At 52.9% G+C, this 8,832-nt stretch overlaps 1 protein-coding gene across 1 annotated transcript in view; it reads right to left on the bottom strand.

The window, feature by feature from the left end:
- Positions 1-3,426: 3,426 nt before the first annotated feature.
- The window catches only part of NCS1 (neuronal calcium sensor 1), a 51,891-nt gene continuing 46,485 nt past the window's right edge, over positions 3,427-8,832 (bottom strand). Inside the window, exon 8 of the mRNA XM_007527064.3 lies at positions 3,427-7,417. The gene's annotated coding sequence lies outside the window, so the exon portion shown is untranslated. The remainder of the gene's footprint in view (positions 7,418-8,832) is intronic.

The raw sequence follows: 8,832 nt of genomic DNA, 5'->3' as shown, positions 1-8,832 counted from the left end.
GCATGGTCAAGGTCAAATCTAACCCCCTCCTAGACATGTCAGCAGCTCTGCCTGCATGGACAAAGGCCACAAACACCTGGAGCCAATTAAGCAGGAAGAAAGGACTTTCTCTCTACGTCTTTTTATCTATTTCTGGAGAATTTGGGAGGTTGGGGGGACTCATCTCCCAGGCAAGGATGGAAGTAAGGGGAAGTGTCTGCTGGCTCTTGACTGTAAGGGGAAGTGTCTGCTGGCTCTTGACTGCTTCCACACAGGCTTCTGACTCGAGCTATTTCCCCTCCTGAATTCGGACTAGGACCAGGATCGTGAAGGCAATCTTGCCAATGGCTCATGTGATAAAAAATAAATAAATAAAATTAAAGCTGAAAGCTGGGTTGCCAGGCCAAAGTTGGATCCGACACAGGGGAAGCAACCTTGCGGTGAGGAGAATTGGACAATGAACATAGCAGATAGGAATGCAGGCATTACTGGAGCCTGGGAGAAGAATATAATAACTACATTGATGCCAGTGAATGGGAAAGTTTTGGAGTTTTTTCCTTTAATATATTGTTAGCCACACACGTCACCACATGCAAGGACCTACGTTCGAGCCTCCAGTCCCCACTTGCATGGATGAGGCTTCACAAGGAGTGAAATAGTGCTACAGGTCTTTCTCTCTCTCTCTCTTTTTTTTACCAGAGCACTGCTCAGCTCTGGCTTATGTTGGTGTGGGGAATTTAACCTGGGACTTTGAAGCCTTAGGGCTGAGGGTCCTTTGCATAATAATTATGCTATCTACCCACCCATCTCCCCTTCTCTCTCAATTTCTCTGTCTTTATCAAGTAAATATTTTTAAATATGTCCTTAGCATTCCTCAATATTTCACATTTAATTTGATGGTACAGCAAGTGAGGTGACTTGAATATGCCTTGAAGCCACCCCAGAGTGCTGGAGAGAATAGGCTTGCACAGGCCCTGCCCTGGGATCCCAGGACCACCCAATGGCCAATCAGGTTCTCCCTTGTGGGAGATCTCCCTTCTTCCACCTAGTCCTGAGGGCAGATAGCAGTGTGAGGAGAGGGAGCTGCAGGGGAGGTGGTTTCACCTCACCCTTGGTTTCCTGGGAGCTCAAGGCAGAAAGAGACCAGAAACCACATAAGACCACCCAGGGGGCCAGCAGCTCCTGAAAGCTGAAGGTCTGACTTGTCACCTCACCCAGAGATGATGTTACCTCACTATGTGACTCTGAGATGTCAAAATGCAGGTGACGCCAGTGAGAGAAGACACCAGGCCAGAAGGAAAGGTAGCAGTAGCTACTGGTCTGACATGAGAGGGCTGCACTTAAGTGCAGTGGTGGGAGACCCCCAGCAAGGAGGGGCCCAGGACCACAGCAGTATTCACAGGAGCTGCTTCTGCATGTGAGCTTTGGGCAGGACCCAGCACCAGCGCCCTCTATCGGCCATGTGGTGTCAGGACAGCACTCAACAGGGTCAGTGCCATGGATCAAGTCCATCTTACAGCTCCAGCACTTTCTGTGCCCTAGAGGCCCCTCTCTATGGCACATCTCTTACGTGCACATCCTGAGCTAGCCCTCCTCCCTGGCTCAGTCTAAGTCCCTGTCCCAGTCCCCTCACTTCCTCTACCCTGCCCCAGTATATATAATCTTACCTCCCACACACCAGACATCTGGAACAGACCAGTGGCAGTGCCTCACTGCCCACATCTAGACCTAACGGAAGCCCCCTGCCTGACCAAAGATGGCTTTATGGCAGCTTGGAAACACCTTCCAGCTTGGAAGAGGGATGAGCCCTGGGCTCTGGGTCAGCCTTGTCTGAAAAAACTTGAAGTGTAATACTAGGAAGAGCCTCCAGGGGGCGCTTCTATTCGGATTAATGGAAATAAAGCCCGTGATCTTCATTCTGTGTAGGGTCAGCCATAGCTGTTACCGCTACCATAGTCACTAGTGCTGAGACCTCCCCAAGAAACCCAATAAAAAGGCCTGGTGACTCAGATTACACTGCCAGGCCTGGGCTGCTCTCAACCCCTAGAAGGTGGAGTCTCTTCTTCCCAATATGGATTCAGAGCCTGGAAAAGCCTAGTGTCTCACTCACCTGCCTCGAGCTCCTCTGCATCCCTCTCTGCCCATTGTGGGGTTTCCCATATGCCCCAAAGGAACAGGCAGGCTACATGTACACAGGGAGCACCCCGGGGACATGGCAGGAGGGGCTGGTCCCAGCCTGGGCGTTCTCACCTGCCGTCTATCCCTGCACCTGTCCTTCTCCTTTCCCTCTTTGAAAGTCTGGCAGCACTCTCAACCAGGCTCCAAGAAGGAAGATCCAGGGAGACATTTCCCAACACACAGGGAAGCTTGGGGGTTGGGAAGGTAGGGGGCACAGCCTGGAAGAATAGAGCTGTCTGGGGGTTGGTCTGCTGTTACACCAGGGACAGCAGCCATCTGGTTAAGCTGTAGCCAGATGAGAAGGGGAGAGGCCAGGCGAGGACTCCACTCAGAAATAGAATAGGACAGACTTCAGCCCAGCCCAGAGCCAAGGCCAATCAGCCAGACCTGCAACAGCAGGACGCAGACCCTTGCCCCTGCAGACACCTCCCCAGGCCCCAGGGACAGACTGGACCTTGTCCTGTGCTGCTAGTGCTCACTGTGCCTACTCCCCAAATATGCGTGGTAGGTGACAGGACTCTGGGCCCTCCATGGCTGGGCATCAAGAGAGAATGAATAATTTGCCTGGACCCCAGATGAGAGGACCTAATCACAGCTCCCTGGACAGCATATGCAGGGCCTGGAAATGTGTGACAATCTGACTCTGAACAAGGCTCCAGGTGATTCTAACACACACTCAACCCTGAGTCCCATTCTCTCCAACCATTTTCCAATTTTTAGAGAAACCCCCCTTATAAACACACACATACACCCCCACCGCCCCCTCCCCTGTGGATGAAAAGGCAGGTGTGTGTGTGTGGTGGGGGGGTGTTTGGTTGCTCACAGTGGTAATACACAGCTTGAGCATTTGGGGACTTTCTGGTTGGATCCATGTGTGCGAACAGCCTCACGTGGTACAGCGCACACTTGACTGTGCTTGGGGATCTGGGTCTGGGCAGCGGGCACCACACGCGAGCACGTGGGGAAGCTCCATGAATGGTGGAGCAGCAGCGCTGTGGTGCCTCCCCTTCCCTCTCTGTCTTTATTTGAAATTTAAAGGGGGGTAACCCCCCAGGAATGGTGGAATTGTACTAGTGTGAAGTCCTAGCAGGCAAACATAAAAGACAGATAATTGTTATGCCTGAAGTCCTCACTCTGCACACTGTTTCTCTTGGGGAACCTAAAGTGAGGGTGGGGTGAGGAGTGCTTATCATGGAAGGAAGAACCCTAGAAGGAAACAAGAGAGAAAGAAAGCAGACAAAGCAACAGGTCCACACAAGGGAGGCGAGGACAAGTCAAGAAGCGTGTTTAATTGGCGTGACACAGACAACATACAGGGGGAGCACAAGAGGAGACCCGGGCATGCTTCGTGGTCCTTGTCCACTGGAACCTCACCCTGCCCCACCTGCACCCCTAGAAAGGACAACACCCCCCCAAAAGAGGCTGGCTGGAGGCTGGGAAAGCAAACAGGAAGAAAACCACCATGGCCAGCACACAGCAATCCTCACTTTTCTTTCTTTCTTTTTTATTTTTTGTTGTGTGAGAGTGTCTAAGATGTAAGGGTACCATATCAGTTCACTGCTCTAATCCATCACCAGGCATTTGAACCACCATGCTCTTGTCTGCACCCCAGCAGAGCCTTCTCTCCCAGAAGAGGAAGGGAGGAAGGGAGGAAGGGAGTCCCTCTGGCCAGAAAGGATTTACCAAGTTCCAGAGAACACAGGGACCGTGTGGCTCTCCCTGAGCCCAAGAGCCACTGCAAAGACACTGAGGAACCAGACTGTGCTGGTTGGGTGCTGGCTGGGTGGGAGGAGGTGGGTCTGTGTGTGCCCAGTCCCAGGAGTAGACACAGTCTGAGCCTAGATCCAAGACAGAAGATGGAACCAGCTAGTTATTCAACAAAAGCCTTTTTATTCATTCAAAAATCAACCATTGGGTTTATTTCCGCAGATATTAAAAAAGGGGAGGGGTGAGGCTTCCCATCACAGTGCCCTTATGCTAATAAACGTGCTGTCTCTGGGAGAGGGGATGCTAAAAGGGCTGAAGGGATGGATGAAATCAGAGTCCTCCTCTGCCTCTCCTTCCCACCCACCCCCCGCATCTGCCTCTCCAAACATTTCTGGAGCTTCCCAAGCCCCTTTGCAACTCATTGCCACCAGGGGGCGCCACCGCATTCCCTTGGATCGTTCAGAAGCTGAAAATGGGCTGGGAACCAGTTTAGCAGTGAAAGGCACCACCTTTCCTGGAGGCCCTGGACACCCCTTTCCCCTCCCCACACCCAAGGAAGAGACAGTGTTCCCAAAAGTCCAGGTGTTGCCTTTCATCTAGGAAATGGTCAAACTGCAAAGCATGTTGGAGGAAGAGAGGGACACCTGCACTTGCCTGGACTGTGGCTCTAAATGTCAAATACTGGAAACCAGGGAGCACAAGCAAAGGCCAGGGCCACTGCTGGTGGGCTGTCCAAGGCTGGACCCTGCTCCAGGGCCAGGAAGCAAACACAGGCAGGGGGCTGGCAGCCAGGAGCCCCAGAGAGAGCAGCAGTGGGGTGGAAAGCCGCACAGGGAGAGGGGCCCACAGGCTCTGGGGACTCCAGGGGTGTGGCCACCAGAGGCCCAGGGAGAGAACAAGACGAGCCAGGCCAGGCAGCCATGGTGGCACCAGCTCTGGATGAAAGGTGTCATCCAGAGGTGTCTGGATGAAAAGGTGTCATCCAAAGGTGTCTGGATGAAAGCTAAAGCTAGGTCCCGGCTGTCACCTGCTAAAGACCAAAAGGCCATAGCCGTGGCTTCAATTCAAAAGACCAAAGAACAAGAAGGTGGGAGAAGGCCTCACACACAGGCCTGGAAGGAAGCATTAGCCGAAGGGAGCCACCCACCAAGCCCTGGATAGGTCCTGGCCTGACTTCCCAAGCAGCACCACAGCTTTCTTCAGAGAAGCACAGTGGCCTGGGTGAGGAGGGCCTGCTCGCCTCTTCTCCAGCCTCAAGTGGCCAAGTTCACCTCCTGCCCTGGGGAGCCAGGTCTGAGCCAACCACAGGATGTGATGGTGGGTGAGTCCAGGCTGTCTGGGCCAGTGGCTGGAGTGGAGGCCTCAGAGAGCCCAGTCTGCAGCTCCTGGTGAGAAGGGGTCTGCTTCCTATCATGCAGCATCTGGGAAGGACTTACAGGGCAGCTGGAGGGCCCATTAGTGCAGGAAGGAGGGCCAGGGGTGGCTGAGCTCTGTGGTCAGCAGGTTCAGGCACCTGAGCCCCACGCTCCCTGGAAGAGGCTCTGTGGGCCTTGGGTTTATGAGCAGATGCTCTGGTCACCCCAAGCAAGTGCAAAATGGAGAGCAAGGGCAATTCAAACCAGGGGACCCCTGGGGCCAGCTCTCCCTGTATCCCTGGGGGCAGCAGGGAACGAGCTGCTGACAGAGCAAAGAGGAAGCATAAACTCCATGTCCAGGCCTGGTCCTGCATGGTCTGGGTGGCTGCCTCTTATTCCAGAAGCCTTCTTCCAGATGAGGGCTAGCTCTAGGTCCCCAGAGAGAGCCCAGAGGACCAGGAGGGACAGGAAGCAATGCTGGGAGTGACAAGGTGGCATCTGAACCCAGACATCATGTTCCCTGGCTGCTGTGTCCCTGGAGACTCAGGCCAGCAGAAGAGTGGGCACCTGGACAAGTCCCAGTGCTGGCTGGGGGCTGGCACGCTTGGCAACAAAGCACAGGAGACCCAGGTTCAAACTCTACGGTGTGGGAATGGGTGTCAACCAGCCCAGGCTCCCTGGCTCTGGAGTCTACTGAGGACAGACAGGTGGCCACAGTCACAGGGCAAGGGCCAGGCCTCCTGGCCACTTACTTTCCTGGTGGCAGCTCTGGCGCCGCCTTGTCTTGGTGGCAAGTCAGAAAAAAAGCATCCTGTGAGCTCGATAGGCCAGTGTCTCCAAGAGCAGCTCTGACCTGGCCTGGACTGCCTACAGGCCCCCCTCCTCCCCCAGCATTCAAGCTAAACAAGAAAGGGGGAAGGAGGCAGCCAGTGCTCTATGGACAAGGCAGACAGGAAGGCAGAGAGAGAGCCAGAGGTGACTCCCAGCCCAGCAAGGAGGACTGCACTGCTGGCAAAGACCACCCCTACTTCCTCCTCACCTTTTGCCCACACCCCTACCTCACAGCCCCCAGACTCATCACAAGTCTCCCAAACTTCTCTGCTGCTGGAAACATCAAAGCAATAGCTGAGAAACTGAAAGATGCCCCATTTGCCTCTATCCACACACACCCCCCCAAGAAACAGCCTGGACCCTGGGGACCCACAGGCAGAATGGGGAGGGAGTGAGGCCAGGGAGTGGAAGGAAGGGTCCAGAGAAGACACTGGGGTGGGAAGGAACAGTGCATCAGCAGTTTAAGAAACCCACCTTCCCCCTCTCCCAACCTCAAACACAGTATCTGGGAAAATAATCTAAATAATAATAATAATAACAATAATAATAAAGTGTTTTTTGGCTTTGTGGCCTCAGCAAGCCACCTTCTTCCCTCCCAAGCTCGAGCAGGTGGGTGAGAGCCCTGGGGGGGGGGGGGGGAGCTTTGGACATACGAGGCAGCAGCAACAGTTGACAACCAATAAATAAAAAGTACTCATGAGATATGTATAAAAAAATTCACGTGCCCCACAGAAAGCATAATACTGTGATCACAAAAAATAAAATAATCCTTTCCATCATTCTCATCCTCACCACGCAGGTGGTCCAACTTCTAGAATACGGGAGGGCAAACAGCGATCCTTAGGCCATCCCCCCAAAACCCCAACACCCCAGTCCCCCCTCTGCCAAAGCTATGATTCCCCGCGGCCTCAGCAGCCACCATAAGACAAGACCCAGTTCTCAAAAGTCTCGAGGCCTTCTCTCCATCTGTCCATCCGAATCATCTAAAACAGAAGGTAGTTGGTTTTGTTTTGTTTTGTTTCTTTTTCAATGTCTGTTTGAAATCAAAAACAAAAGCACACACGCAAGAGAGCAGGAAGGACGGGGCTGCGAGCGAGGCTGATGCCTCCCGGAACAGGTGTGCAGAGGGCTGCAGCCTTGTCTGCTTCGTGGTGGCATTTTCCAGACAAGCAGAGATCGTTGGCGATTGGAGCCAGTGGCTTCCGGTGTTGGGTGGGTGCAGGGCAGGGGTGAGGAGAGCTGTGGCCTCACCCCCAGGGATACAGCCCAGCAGGGTGGAGATGCGGAGGACAGCTGAGGTGGACACAGGAGGCGTGTTGGGGCTGAGGCAGCCTCATGGCAGGGCGAGGTGAGAGGTTCCTGGGCATCTGGAAGGTATAAGAAGCAGGCAGGTAAGAGCCAGCAGAAGAGGGGAGCAGAGGGCAGGTGGCATTACAGCCCTGAAAATGCATGCACTGGTCCTATCATTTGCTCGTTAGTATCTAAACTCAGGAAATAAATGTTCCCTAAAGACCACCCACAAGTGCAAGATAAACAGAGGCAGAAACCCAAGTCCTGGATCAGGGAACTGACTGGATAAGCTACAAGGTAACCAGAGGATAATGTAGCTTGAAACCATTGAGAACAGGACGGGGCAGTGGTGTACCCAGCTGAGTGCAAGTTACCATGTGCAAGGACCTGGGTTCAAGCTCCCAGTCCCCACTTGCAGGGGGAAAGCTTCACAAGCTGTGAAACAGTGCTGCAGATCTCTCTCCTCTTTCCCTCTCCTTCTCTATCTCCCTCTTCCCTCTTGATTTCTCTGTCTCTATCCAATAAATAAAATAAAATAAAACTATTGGGGGCCAGGTGATGGTGCACCCAATTAAGTGCACATAGTAAAAAACACAAGGACCTGGGAGTCGGGCTGTAGCGCAGCGGGTTAAGCGCACGTGGCGCAAAGCGCAAGGACTGGCGTAGGGATCCCGGTTCGAGCCCTGGCTCCCCATCTGCAGGGGACTCTCTTCACAAGCGGTGAAGCAGGTCTGCAGGTGTCTATCTTTCTCTCCCCCTCTCTGTCTTCCCCTCCTCTCTCCATTTCTCTCTGTTCTAGCCCAACAACAATGACAACAACAATTATAATAACTACAACAATAATAAATAAAAGTTAAAAAAAAAAAACACAAGGACCTGTGCTAAGATCCAGGGTTGAGTCCCCGGCTCCCCACCTATGGGAGCAACACTTCACAGGTGGTGAAGCAGGTCTGCAGGTGTCTGTCTTTCTCTCCCCCTCTCTATCTCCCCCTCCTCTCTCAATTTCTCTCTGTCCTGTCCAATGAAAAAAAAATGGTCGCCAGGAGCAGTGGATTCATAGTGCTGGCACTGAGCCCCAGCAATAACCCTGGAGGCAAAAAAAAAAAAATCCCAAAATAAAACACATGAAATATCTATTATAAGGACCAGTTTCAGTGCTCATCCAAGAAATACAAATCACAATTATAAGTGCTTAATGCATATCTACCCACACAGTTAAAAATTAAAATGATCATCCAATATGGGCAAGGCTGCGCAACCGCAGGAATGCCCAGACACTGACGGCAGAAGCAGGAAACACTGGAAGCACTTGGGAGAACAGTCAGGTAGTGTCCCTAAAGCTGATCACACAATGGTGCTGGATCCCAGAAACCCTGCTCGTAGCTATGTACCTGCACAGTGTGCCACATGTCCCGCAGACTATGCCCAAAAAGGAGCATTTATGACTGGACAGGAACCTAGGGCCATCTGCTCCCACTCCTCCCAGCTCAGG

Source organism: Erinaceus europaeus, chromosome 10 (assembly GCF_950295315.1).
Source record: "Erinaceus europaeus chromosome 10, mEriEur2.1, whole genome shotgun sequence".
Taxonomy (NCBI): domain Eukaryota; kingdom Metazoa; phylum Chordata; class Mammalia; order Eulipotyphla; family Erinaceidae; genus Erinaceus; species Erinaceus europaeus.
The sequence above is the reverse complement of the archived record's forward strand: the minus strand, read 5'-3'. Positions and strand labels throughout refer to the sequence as shown.